We start from the raw sequence: 15,133 nt of genomic DNA, 5'->3' as shown, positions 1-15,133 counted from the left end.
ACAGATGGATACTTATTACATCATTTTCATCTTAATCTCTCATGATACTTTCTTCCTTAAATCTATGTTGGCGCTAATATACTCCTATCAACTTTCTTGGGAGCACACACCTGTAATCTCAGCTATTTGGGAGGCTGAGGCAGGAGGATCCCAACTTCTTCCACCCTCCTAGGCAACTCACTGAGACCCTGTCTCAAAATAATATTTAAAATAGGGCTGGGGATGTAGTTTAGTGATAGAGTGTTTGCCTACTGTGTACACCCTGGGTTCAATCCTTAGTAAAAGAAAATAAAAAACACTTAATTTATCTTTTATTTCCATCTTATCTGTGCTTTCAAATTAAGTCTGTGCTTTTCTTATAAAGAGAATATAATAGGTCTTGCTTACACAGTCTGACAATCTTTATATTCACTTTAGTCTTTAACCCATTTACATTACCAATACAGTCTGGTTTAAGTGTACCATATTATTATTTTTTAAATTGAGTTTATTGGTAAATTTTAGGATTTGTACCACATTATTAAAATTTTCATTCATCACATCTTTTTTTCTCCCATATTTCCTCTTTTCTTTTTTAATCATCCATTTATTTTACCTACCAGCTTTTCTGATATTTTTAATATCTTTTTAGTCATTTCCCTAGAAATTACAAAGAACAAACTTACTGTATGCTAGATGCTATTTCTTAAGAGTTCTAGATAACTTATCTTCCACTGAGGAGTCTTTTAAATTTTGTTTTGGCACACAATTATATTTCAGAATGATCACCTTAATCCTACAATAGTTTGGTCTTGGTCTATGCTAGGGCAAGTCCATTTTAGTTTGTCTTTACTTCAAAGTATAAACCTATACTCCTACTGTCTATTTCAATCTAGTTCTTTTTCAATGCCCCAAGTAATGCAAGAATTTCATATCAGTTTGACTTCATTTTGTTTTTATGTACCACACTCTACATGAGTCCTATCGATATTATCATGTTTTTCAAACATCAATAATTTTCAATAGTCCTCTCTAAAGATGTCCACAACTTATGCCACTTCCATAACCTCAACTGTCCAATGTTCCTTCAACCCATGTAACAACCTTTAATATCTGATATGAGGGTCTGATGGTGACAATTTCCTTTAGCTTGTCATCTCCTCCCCCCCTCTTCCTCGCACTGTAACGATGTGTCATTTTATCATTTTCTAGCTTGTTAGAGTATAAAAGTAAAAGAGAACAAAAAGACATAAAACTCATAATTTACAGATAACATGAAAGTACATAATAAAATTAGAAGAGTGCTTACAGATTGACTTTTATAAAGATAAATATTTAACTGGTTAAGAGATACAAAGTCCATATAAAAATGCATTATCCTATACCAACATATAGGTACGAAACTCAACGGCAACCACAAATCCCTGAAGTAAACCCAATGAAAATGTAGAACATTACTGAGAGAAACTACAGAAACTACATAAATGGAGGGAAACATCATACTCACTGGCATGGAAGAGTCAATTTTAGGAATACCAATTCTTTCAAAATAATTTATATGGTAAATATCATAATAAAATTCCTCAGACAGTCGGGGAAATTGATGAAGTGACTTTAAAAGTTAAATGGGAATGCAGATGGTCAAGAACAGTCAAGATAACCTTTAAAAAGAACAAGGTAGAGAGATTTTTAACTCAGAAAGCAAACTTTAAAAACATATTGTAATTAATAAAATAAGTCATTAGGAAATGGGTTAAATAGATCAACAGCAGAGAACGAAGAAACTTCCAATACACAAACTTTCTGCAATGATGAAACTGCAGTGTTCAAACCTAAATGAAATTTCATTTTTAGCAGTCTACATAGTGGATGCCACACAGAACAGTAGAGACATGAATATGCACTATGTATACCTGACTTCTAACTCTACATTGCAGAGGTCAAGAAACAGATGTTTTTCACTACATACACTAACTGGATACTGATGGAGAAATTGGCCTATATTTCCTCAAAAAATGCAACAGTGAATTTCAAAATGGTTGTAGACTGAAACATAAAAGGTAAAATAATAAATCCTCTAAAGATAAACAAAATCTTTATAATGCTGGAATAGAGAAAGTTTTTTAAACTATGGCACAAAAACAAAAATTACCTGTACCACAATAGAATTAAAACTTCTCTTCAGAACTGAGGATGTAGTTCAGTTGGGAGTGCTTGCCTAGCATGTACTAGGCCTTGAGTTGCTTACCAGTTCCAAAATAAAACAAAAACTGGAAAGATTGAAAAGAAGCCACAAATGATAAAATAAATCTGTATTATATATAAGTAACAAAGAGCTCATGTCCACAACTTATGAAAATTTTCTAAAAATAAAAAAAAATAGCTCAAAAGAAATATGGAAACACAGAGGCACACCGAGAAATGAATACTCAAATGGCTAAATAAATATATAAAAGGTGTTAATTTCCTAACTTGACTGAAAATCTGAGTTTAAAAAAAAAAGAGAACCCAGTAAGTAATTAACTTTTGTGGTACAGGCAACTGAACATGGGGCATCACCCATGCTAGGCAAGTAGTCTACCACTGAGCTACATCCCCTCTGACAACAAAATTAAAAGATCAAAATTAAAACATCAAATGTTGGTTTAAGTATTAAGCAACCAGAATACTTTTCGCATTATTGCTGTGGGTGTACATTTCTGTAGTCATCTTTAAAAACTTTTTGGAAGTATTTACATTAAACATATGAATATATTGGGGACAAGTTCATCTTACAAAATAGGTACAAGGAACACAAGAATGTTCAGTGAAGCACTGTTGATAATAACATCCAACTGTAAAAAACCCAAGTGATCAACAGCAGAATGGATACTTACTTGATGCTTATATTAACTTCACTATGATAATTTTTTAAAAAGCTGCCAACTTACAGTTTATATACATTACTATATCTACATGTATAATTCAATAAAAAGTTTTAAATAATGGAAGAAAACACATCTAGATGTTAAGTCACACTTAAATTAAGGCCTATGACTAATTTTATGTCTTCCATTCTTTTGGATTTCCTAAATTTTCTTTCACATTCTTATATTTGATTTGTAAATTGCGAAAAAAGAAAAAAAGAGAGCTTTTTTAAAAATTCCTTATTAGCATCAGCTTTATATGAATCACTTAAAAAGTTGTCAAAAGACAGCTTTAAGAATGCAAGAAGACATAATAATTACACAAGAATTAAAGGAATGAAATGGAATTATCTTGAGCATATGAGAACATTTGGTGATCCTAATAACTGGGATAAGTATTACAGAATTAGAAATATATACACAAAACAAGATCTCATAAAATTTCAACTTTTCAATTCCCTTTTCCAAGCAACCAAAAAGGAAAACAAAAACAAAACCTTTCCAAATCAAAAAGCATAAAAATGTCTTGGCTCTGGATAAGAGAAAGATGGTAGAAAAAAAGAGAAATGTTTTGCCTAACAATTCAAAGCCATCACCTCATCTAGATCTGTGGCTGCAATACTACCTGTAGAGCCCAGTTTCAGGGTGTGGTGTCCTAAGCACCTGGCAGAAGGTAATTTCTCTCTGGTGAATATCATCTCATTTTCAACCCAGGACAGAATTCCCACAGATAAAATTTCAAACAACATGAGTTCACAATAAAAAGTACAAGATACATAAGAAATAAAGCTGGCAAATAAATGAAGACTTCAGACACTGAGATCATCAGGTACCAGAACATTACTAAGGGCATTAAAATTATGACCAAAAGAGAAGACAGTTAAAAATACAAGAGAACATGCTGGGCATGGTAGTACACATCAGTAATCCCAGCAAATGAAGGGTGAGGCAGGAAGACTACCGTGACCAACCTGGTCTCCATAGTGAGTTTAAGGCCAGCCTGAGCCACTGTACATACGGAGACCCTGTCTCAAAAAACAACAACCACCACCACACCTAAGAAATAGAGAACAGAAACTGTGAAAGTAAAATACGTAAGTAAAAAAAAAAAACACAATATGAGTAACAAAGCAGATCAGACCTAATGAAAAATGAATTAGCAAAACAGAAGACAGGTATTAAGAAAATACTCAGGATGTAAGATCTAGAAAGAACAGAATAGAAATATTTTTTTAAAAGATAGAGACACATGTAGGATAGAATGAGAAAGTAGAAAATACCTCTAAATAACATTCTAAAGGAGAACTAAGAAAATTATTAAAAGTTGAAGATAAAAGTGAATTCTCACATTCACTAAGTCCAAAGAATTTTCAACAGGATAAAAAAAATTACAATTTTGCTAGTTATATGCAGCAGAAACTAGAAAATCAAGGGCAGGTCACCAAGAGAAAAGACTTTCCTAGAAGCTACGAAAAAAGGCAAAACTCTAGAAAGAGTTGGGGTGGGGGAGGGTGGGAGTTCAAATATCTGATATAGGTATGACCATGAAAACAAATGAAGCATATGTCAAAAGATAAAGATATAAACAATATATGTAAAAACAACACTGAGATTCCACCTCACCCCACAAAGAATGGTTGCTATCAAGAAATCAAACAATAACAAATGTTGGCAGGGTTGTGGGGAAAAAGGAACCCTTATCCATTGTTGGTGGGAGTGCAGACTGCTGCAACCACAATGGAAATCAATATGGAGATATCTCAAAGAACTAGGTTTAGAGGTTCCATTTGACCCAGCCATCCCTCTGCTGAGTATCTTTCCAAAAGAATTAAAAGAATCATACCACAGTGATACATGTACACCTATGTTTACAGTGGCACAATTTGTAACAGTGAAAACTTGGAAACAGCCCATTTGCCCATCAGTTGGAGACTGGATAAAGAAGATGTGGTTTTTCTATAAAATGGACTACTACTCAGCCATAAAGAATGAGAAATTACGAGTCATTCATAGGAAAATGGATACATATTGAGGATATATACTCCTAAGTGAAATAAATAAGTCACACATGTATAAATACCGCATAGTTTTTCTGATGTGAAAAACTATAATGGTACATAAGATCCTAATGATATAACTGACAATGTAAAATAGAAAAAAAAGGGCTAAAGGTGTAGGTAAAATGGGAAGGGTAGCGGAAAGGCAATAAGGGAAAAGGAAAAAAAAAAAACATGAGAAAAATGAAAAAATGGAAATAAAGTATTTGTAAATAGCGAAGGGAGGAGAGGGTGAAGGGAGGGCAGGGATGGGGAAAAAATGAGAACCAAGACCTGTCATGTAAAGGTACAAGATCCCAATGATGAATGTAACTGTACTGTATATCTAAAATGTACCAATAAACTCAATGAGAAAAAAAAATATGTGAAAACTTGACTGAAATGTACAAATTTCAAGAAAACTATAAATTGTCAAAGCTAAGTAAAAAGTAAGTAGAAAACAATGATGACTCTATATCATTAAAGAAGTTCAAACAGTAAAATCTGCTCATGTGGCAAAACTAGGCCCACAGATATTAAACAGCTATTTCCATTAAACATTCAAGAAAAAGATAATTCCAATACTAAGCAAATTTGTTTAGGGAACACAAAAAATTTTCATAATTCATTTAAAAAACATTTGCTCACTTTATGAGACAGTTAAATCTTCATATAGTAGCCAGACAAGTTACAAAATTAAAAAATTAAAAGGTCAACTTCAGTAATAAAGATGCCAAAAGCTTAAGTAAGTTTGGTTTCCAAACCAATTATAGTAACATGTTTTAAAACAGTATAAACTGAGATTATTCCACGAAACTCATCAATATGTGATAAATTATCATTAGCAATCATGTCTGTAGAAGCAGAAAAGCATTTCATTAAATATTTTAAAAACTCTCAAGAACTAAAGATTAAAAAGAATTTTTCAAGCCTTATACAATTTAGCAGCCAACAAGCTACAACACTATTGAATAGTAAAATGTTACTAATATTCTACTTTTTCAAATGCGCATCATCACTTCTACTTAGCAATATATAAGGAAAGGCATAAAAAATTTGTAAAAGAATAAGTTTAAAAAGTTGAAAAGTTAACTTTAAAAGTCAAAAAGAAGCCTAAGGAAAAATTTGAAATATACAAGAGAACTTGGAAATACCACCAGTGCTATGGTTTGAACATCTGCATCCCCTTCCAAAATTCATATAGACAAGGGTGATATTAAGAAGTGAGTCCTCTGTGGAAGCGATTAAGTCATTAATAACTTTTAAAAGGGCTGGAGGGAACTAGCTGGGTCCCTTTTACCTATCTGCCTTCTACCAATTGAGGACCTAAGAAGATGCTAACTTGGAAATACACAGCAGCCTTCTCTAGAATTTATCTCTCTCAACATCTTGATTTTAAGACTTCTAGCATCCAAAATCTTGAGAATAAAATTTCTTTTCTGTACAAATTACTCTGTTTTAGTTAGTTTATTATAGGAGCAGGAATTACGATGGCAAACTAAGTTGGAAACAGGATAAAGATGTGGTTTTTCTATAAAATGGAATACTATGCAGCCATAAAGAATGAGAAACTGGATTCATTCATAGGAAAATGGATACATATTGATATACTCCTAAGTGAAATAAATAAGTCACACATATGTATATACCAAATAGTTTCTCTTGTGTGGAAGACTATAATATACATAAGATCCTAATGAGACAAATGACCATGTAAAATAGGAAGAAAAGGGCTAAAGGTGTAGGGAAAGTGGGAAGGGTAGGGGAAAGGGAATAAGGGAAAAGAAAAAAATATGAGAAAATGAAAAAATGGAAATAAAGTGCTTGTAAATGGGGAGGAGAGGAGGGGGTGAAGGGAGGGCAGAGACAAGGCGAAAAAAAAATGAGAACCAAGACCTGTCATGTACAAGATCCCAATAATGAATGTAACTGTACTGTATACCTAAAGTGTACCAATAAACTCAATGGCGGGGGGAAAGATGGCAAACTATATCAAAATACAAGTCACCACCAAATACCAGCATACTTATAAAAAAATAATCTTAGTAAAACAATATATCATTTGTAGGAGTTCCACTTATGCCTAGGATGCACAGTGGAATATCATCCTCAACTTACAGTAAGAAAATGCCAGACACACAACAAAATCAGGTTTCTTAGTCATAAGATTTGAGGTAGTGATGCAATCAAGTACACTGAGACATAAGGAAAGATGTGCCCCTCCAAAGACAGGAAGGACATGACTGACTCACTTGTGAAACAGCACAGAAGGAAAGAGCCATAAACATCACACAAGTGGGTAAGAAAAAACCAGCTAAAAAATTATAAACTGAGAGAAGGCTGAGAGGCTAGATGCCATTTTTTGGTGGTAGAAGATAGTGACAGCCAATGAGTAAAAGGAATGAAACCCTAAATCAACCCTTCTACACTACAGAAAAAGCTTAAAGTATAAATATTGGAAGGGCAACAATCACTGTGCTCCACCGTGGATAGGATATGGGTGAAAGAAAAAAGAACTTTGATTCCTGCAATAGGGTTAGCAAACAGTTCATGATCCTGGCTCCTATTCTGATACCATTACAGATCTCCTGGTACTGGGAAAGGAGATCTTCTGCACAAAAGACCTGAGACAGAATTTGGTACTATGGGGATAAGGAACAGCATCACTGCCACAGTCCTAAAAACTACAGCTACATGTGTTAACACTGAACATGGATCAGGAAGACGGATAATTTTATACCACCATTTCCAGGTTAATGAGCATCAAGAAACAACAATGCTCTATGAAGGCATGGCCAACCTACAGCCCACCTTTTTGTTTTTTATGAGTGATGAGGAACTATCTTGGGCTCCCAACAAAATATATAATTAATGTATATAAGCAATATTTTCTTTCTTTTTGGTACCACGAATTGAACTCAGGTCATTGCGCTTGCAAAGCAGGTGGCAGAACCACTGAGCTAAATCCTCAGTCCTAACATTTCCATTTTAAAGTATTTTTATTATAATATTTGAATAAAAAGGGGGGAAAGGTAAGTTACAGGTTAGATACACCTGTTTGGAAAAATGACAGCTCGTGCAGACTTCTCTTGACAGAAATATAGGTACTTCGGGAAAAGGATGAGATAGGAACATCTGAAAAGATCAGGCATTTCAACTGTCACACTAAACACAGGTAGCTGAAAGTAACTACACCTATCTCAGTAGTAACATTCAAACCTATCTCCAATCACTGATGAGATGTAATAAACTACCACACTGAAAGACTAGTAGGTAAAGCAGTTTCACATTCATGAATCAGTATTAACCATAATCTACTGATCTTCATGCGATGTGATCAAAACTATGGTGAATACTGCTGCCCAGTGTCATCCAACTGAAAGTCAGGCTTGTAAAAACATTACACGTGTCCTCATGAACCTTATTCATGGGACTTAAGCACCTTGGGACTTTCAGCACTTGCCCCAAATCAAAATGATTATGAAAGGTAAATGTTTGACAGCCATTAACAGTACAACTAAAGATTCTCATAAAAGAGGACTTCCAGAACTGCTTCAGAAAGTGTCAAGAGTGACAGTTTTCTTTAAGTAAAGGAAAGCTTTTTAAAGGGGATTAATGGCAAAGTATCTTTTAATGTAATATTTATTTATTTAGGAATACCTGCGATCGAACTCGGGTCCTTGAGCTTGTGAGGCTGGTGGCAGAACCACCAAGCTAAATTCCCAGCCTTGTAATAAATTTTTAAAAATTTACACATTCACTGCACTTGTTGATAACAACTTATATGTTATCAGTCTACAAGATTACTTGTAAACATACAAGTTCATTATAGAAAGAGAAAAATCACCAAAGACTTTGAAATCAAATAAACTGGAAGTCACATAAGAACTTAAGACTCTGTGTAGATGAGAAGAGGATTTGAGGGATAAAGGAGAGGTGGAGGGAGAAGGGAAGGGGAAATAAAAAGGATCAAGATGCAATATGTATATGTGCTAATATCTCACAATGAATATATTCATTATTTAGCACAAATATATAGACTACTAATAAAAAAGTTTTAAAGGACTTAGAAAACATCAACATATCAAATCTGTGTGAACATCTGTAACAGTGTTTCCAAGGAAATAAAAGTCTTAAATCAAGGACTTAAGGTTACATTTTAAGACATTATAAGAGAGAAATTTTAATTCAAAGCATACAGAAAGAAACAGTAAAGAGCAACAATCAATAAAATGGAATACATAAAAAAGTAGCAAGTAAAAAAGTGGCTCTTCATAAAGAATAAAACTGATAATGATAAACTTAAAGACAAAATACACTGCCAATATCAGGAACAAAAGAAAAGACACCACTACAGATGCTACAGATATTAAATGGATAGTTAAGATACAAGTTTAAGGCAATGACTGAAACAGATAAATTTCTTTAAAAACAAAAACAGATGCTCATAAAAAGATGGAAGTGAATCACTGTCAAAGACTGAGTTTTCAAAAATAGGTAACTCTAATAAAGCTTTACCTATTAAAGTAATTGCATTTACCCTTTAAAACCTCCCAATAAAGAAAACCCTGGGCTCAGAAAAAAGTTATTTTACAAAATCTAGTAAATATTTATAATACAATCCTAATCTTCCATAATTTTTGGGAAAATATAGCAGAAACACTTGTGAAGCCAGGACAAACCCAACACAAAGAATTCTATGAAAAGGTAGCCTTTATGAAAAGGAAAAAATATGAACAAGGAAGGTGAAGAGGAAGAAGAGAAACCCTCAACAAAATATTATATTTACTAATTTATAAAAAAATGTATCTACCAACTTATATAAATGAGGAAACACCATCACCTAAGAAAAGCTTAACATTTGAATATAAATTAATTTGTAAATACAGCCCATGGTCCCTAGATAAAAACATTTGACCAAACTTAACATCTACCCATAATTGAAGCCCTCAGCAATCCAAGAACAAAATGGGATGTATTTAACATAATAAATGGCGTTTGCTTTTTATTCCAGGAAGACTGCTATAACAAACTGAAATGGGTTATTTCTATATGGCAGAAATTTATTTTTCATAGTGTGGAGGCTAGGAAGTACAAGATTAAGGTGCCAGTAGATTCACTCTGGGCGAGGGGCTGCTTTGTGGGTTCTGCACTGTAGTCTTTTCAGTTTTCTTATACTGCAGCATGGTGGAATGGGGAAAGGTAGCTCTCTAGGGCTTCTTTTTAAAAGGCACTAATACGTTTATGTTCTAATTACTCCCCAAATCTAAACTTCTCCTAAATACTCTCACACTAGGAATCAAGTTTCAGTATGTGAATTTTGAGAAAAAAAAATTCAGTCTATAGCACCACTCTATCACATTTAATAATGAAAGACTGAAAACTTTCCTCTTAAAATCAGATACAGTACAAGACAAGAATATCCGCTCTTACCACATCTCTTCAATTACAGTGTTATAAGGAAAAAAAAGGACAGAGCTAACACATAAATTTTTAAGTATTTGTAAATACTGTTTTGCAAATAACATAAGGAAGTTCCGAAGGCTACACAAAGTTACTAGAATAAGTGAACTTAGCAAACTGCAGAACTGAAGGTCAATATGCAAAACACAAATGTATTATCTGTACAGCAGTTTAACAGATGAAAACTGAAATTTAAGATTTATAATAGCATAAAAATTAGGAAATAGTAGACATAAATCTAACAAAACAGCCAACAGTATCTATGTTGAAGTACAAAATGTTGATAAAAGATGTTAATGATTTTCTCATATTGACCTATACACTCAACATAGTCTAAATTAAAATCCCTTCAGGACTTCCTGTAGAACCAACAAGATTCTTCTACGTTGCATGGGAAAGCAAAAGAACCAAAATAGCCAAAGTGATTTTTAAAAGGAACACAGCTTAAGAATTCTTGATTTCAAAACTTATAAAGTAAAAACCACCATGACACTGTAGAGTTAGCAAAATTATAGGCACAAAGATCAAGGGAACAGTCCAAAAATAAAAACACATTATGGCCAAATGACTCTCAACAAATTTAATACAAGATAGGAAAATATTCCTAACAAATAGCACTAAAAGAACTATATTACAATTTGAAAAAAAAAAAAAGCCCTGACCCTTACATCAAAAAATAACCCAAAATAGTAATATACCTTGATATGAAAGCAAAAACATAAAACTAATAAAAGGAAACATAAAAGGAAATCTGCATAACTTTGCACTGAACAAAGAATTCTAAGAACACAGAAGTACAAACCATAAATTGATAAATTAAATTTAATTGTAATTTAAAGCTCCTCTCTTTTATAGTTAAGAAAATGTAAGAAGCTTCATTACAACACGTGCTTATGCATCTGTATCTGCCAAAAGAATTGTATACAGAAATGTATACAAACTGTCTTAAAACTCATTAAGACAAATGGCCTCATTTTTAAAAACGGCCCAAAGGTCTAAAGAGAAACTTCAGAAGAAGACATACACATAAACAAATTCTCAGTGCCATTAGCCATCAGGCAAATGCAAATTAAAATCAAAGTGTGATATACTACATACTTACTAGAAGGGCTAAAATTAAACTAAAAGAGCTAAGTGTTGATGAGGATGGAGGGGTGGAACAACTACTTTGGAAAAAGTTTGGCTGTTTCTTAAACACGCACTTATACAACTTCACATTCCACTTGCAGGTATTTACCAAAAAACAAACAAACAAAAAAACCCAGTCCCCCCAAACAAAACAAAAAACCAAGCAAACAAACAAAGAAAAACCCCATATTCAGACAAGAATGCAGAATGAACATTCATACTAGCTTTATTAAGAATCCCAAACTGGAAATAACCCACATATCCATAAATAGATGTTATGAGCAAAAAAGTTGGGGTAAATCAACATCACAGACTACTCAATAGAGATAAGCACCCCCCCCTCCAAAAAAAAACCTACAAGACAATCCTCAAAAAATTTGAGAAAAAAAAAAACAAACAGATGCAAAAGTGTGTGTGTGTGTGTGTGTGTGTGTGTGTGTGTGTATTACAATGGGCATGATAACACATGACTGTAACCCTAGCATTCAGGAGGCTTAAGCAGGAGGACTGTTTTGAGTTTGACGCCAGCCTGCGCTACAGTGAATTAAAAAAAACCAAAACCAAGGGCCAGCAGTTTGGCTTAATGGTTCTGCTGCTTGCCTCGCAAGCAAGCACAAGGGCCAGAGTTCAATCACCAGTACAAAAAAAAGTTTTTGGGGCCAGGGGTTTAGAGGTGCCACCGCCTGCCTCATAAGCACAAGGTCCCAAGTTCAATACCCGGTACCAAAATAGAAAACAACAAAACCCCAAAACCAAAAAGCCCCCCCAAAACCATATATGTATATTTATATATACAACACAATTCTTATTTGTATGAAATTTTAGAACAAATGAAACAATTTATAGTGAGCAAAAGATAAATGGTTTCCTGGGTCTGACGGTGAAGCTGTGACCAGCTGAAAAATGACTCAAGGGAACTTTTGGGCAAGATTAAAATATTTTCTATCTTGAGGCAATAAAGTACACATCTGTCAAAACAAAATGAATTGTACATTTCAAATAAGTACATTATATTATATTTAAGTTAACCTCAATAAAGTTGATTTATATTAAAAGATACTCTATTAGGGAATTATTAACCAGGGTATACTGTTGGTATGAATATATAACTTCCTCAAAAGATGTTGAAGAAAATCTAAGAAAACTGAGTATCTGTTCACAGCTTCTACACATGTGAAAACAAAAACAACAAAATCATCTTGGAAAGCCAAGAACAGAAGAAAATATTTTTCTTTAATATTGGCTATCAGAAAGTTTTGAGAAACATCATAGTTAATGCTAAAACATTAGAAGCATTCCCCCTACAGTTTTTGGTCACTAGTGCTACTCAACATTGTATATAGTGTACAATGAACGGCCAAAGCAATGACAAAAACATGTTATAAAAACTGAAAAGCCAACTACAAAAGTGTGAATATTTTCAGATAATCAACTCAAAAAGATTACAGGATAACAGAAAACTCATAAGGCTATCCCAGAGTCAGAAGACAGCAAGAGCGCATTCTCTTTAAAGGAGAAAGAAAAATGTTACTGAAGAGTTTCTATAACACAGCAACCAAACCATAGAGTAACGAGAATACAGAGAAGGAACTTCATACAATGGGGGAGGAGAGTATATAAACTTTCCCTAAAAATACAAAGCAAGATATGAATATGGAGACCACATTTCTGTGGAGTTGGGAGAGGATTCAGTTCTCTTCAAATTAACCTAAAATTTCAATATAACTTCATTCAAAATATCTAAGGGTTTTTTAAAAAAATTAAGTCACAAACTGAGTCTATAAAGTTAATCCAGAAGAAATGCCTAAGAGTCAAGAATATTTTCGAAGAGTAATACTAAGGAATAAATGGCTATCAAAATTTAAAATATGCACATCCTTTAAGCAATTCTATTTCCATTTCCAGGAATCCATGCTTCAGAAATATTCACACATACAGCAAGTTTCCTGAATTGCTCAATGCTGACTCTTCAGATGCAGGTACAACAAGAGGGGAAATGGGAGTTGTACTTTTTACCTTACATTCTTCCATACAGTCTACACTTTGTAAATCAAGGATTAAAGTTTATAATTAACCAACAATCAATAAATAAGAAAACTGTGTCTGTTATACAGCACTATTGGTAATCACAAAACAAAATGCAATATAAATGTCTTTCAATAGGAAAGGGTCAAATAAAGCCATTCACTGATGGAATACCATTGGCCTTTACAAAGTATTAAAAAGAGACCTATCTACATATAATGAAAATGTCCAAGACATACAGTGAAGTGAAAAAACAAGTAATACACAAATGTGCTTGGTATACCTCCCACTCAAAATTGTAAAAGGTAAAATTGTAAAAGGGCTCTGAAAGATGAACACTTAAGTTGTTAAATCTAGACACTGGGGAACTGGAGAATGAAAAGAAATGTCCACATTTTACCCAATAGTTCTTTATATTGTTGAATTTTACATCAAGCTTGCATATAATTTTAAAAATGTAAAGTTATTTCATATAAAAATGACATGAATTTCTGAAGACAATCACAAAGCTGAAAAAAATACTTGAAAGTTTATTTTTGTTATTTTCGGATTTACACACTCTCGAAATGATGTGGAGTCTTCAGCAAAGGTGACTGCCATTTTAGAAGAAATGCGTCCAAATACTTCATGATAAAAATAACAATATATTGAACCTTTTTTTTAAAAAAAGGGTAAACTTCACAGAACTAGTCAACCCAAAGCAGTGTCTATGCAGATGTAATATATATATATTTTTTTCTTTAATATCGGGAAAGGGTAATCTACATTATTTTTCCTGCCTGTAAAAACTGTCTACCTCCTCCCCTTTTATTCTACTTGATTTGAACGCCTCCAAACTCACCATTTTGAATGTGCGCAAAGCAATTAACAAGCAGTAATCTTAAGGAGGCCCAAACTGAAGGCGCATCTGCCAGATGGGGGCTCTGACAGGACCGCGCCAAGTGGGAGGGGTGGACGGAGCGGTGCTAGGTCCGGAGAACGGTCGCCGCGTTTAGTACAGGGGTCTGCGGGCCTGAGCCTGCGTGACAATCGTGCAAACGCAAATGCACCCCGCACCGCGCCCGCGAGGGAAGGTGTTTCGGGAACGAGGCTGTAGGCCTGTGGCGCAGGAGGGATCCGCTCCTCGCCAGGTGACTGGAACCGTGCAGGAGGGCGGTGTGAGGTGCTGCGGACGGCACTCGGCTGTCGGGGCGGCGGGGTCCTTGGCCGAGGCACCAAGGGCAGCAGGAGAGGCGGCTGGGAAGGAGGCCCGAGAGGACCCCAGTACCGACCGGAGCGGCTCGTGGGTGGGAGCCCCTGGTCGGGGCTGGACAGGGCCGGAGAGGCGAAGGCGGCCTCCACAGCCACCAACCCCACCCACCATGGCCGGCGCAGAGGGCCGCGGACAGGCCCCGCCGCTTCTCCCGGAGAGACCCAGAAAGCGAGCAGCTAAAGGCAGGAATTTCTTCGCCCTGACCCCCGTACTCCCGATATCAGAACCGGCCAGACCGCGAAAACAAAAAGAAAAATCCCCTCACCGAAACGTGAAGCGGCTCCGGAGCATGAACAGCTCTCGATCCTCTACCCGCCACCACCGCCTTCTTCTCCGCCTCCGAC

The 15,133-nt window shown here is 34.8% G+C and overlaps 1 protein-coding gene across 1 annotated transcript in view; it reads right to left on the bottom strand.

Annotated features, from left to right (window-relative positions):
- Pja2 (praja ring finger ubiquitin ligase 2) overlaps positions 1 to 15,127 on the bottom strand; it is a 61,875-nt gene extending 46,748 nt beyond the window's left edge. The window contains exon 1 of the mRNA XM_010632226.2: positions 15,055 to 15,127. The gene's annotated coding sequence lies outside the window, so the exon portion shown is untranslated. The remainder of the gene's footprint in view (positions 1 to 15,054) is intronic.
- Positions 15,128 to 15,133: the final 6 nt, after the last annotated feature.

The sequence above is a fragment of the Fukomys damarensis genome, unplaced genomic scaffold (genome assembly GCF_012274545.1).
Source record: "Fukomys damarensis isolate Sample0158 unplaced genomic scaffold, DMR_v1.0_HiC HiC_scaffold_3, whole genome shotgun sequence".
Lineage (NCBI taxonomy): Eukaryota > Metazoa > Chordata > Mammalia > Rodentia > Bathyergidae > Fukomys > Fukomys damarensis.
This window is presented reverse-complemented; position numbering and strand designations above follow the sequence as displayed.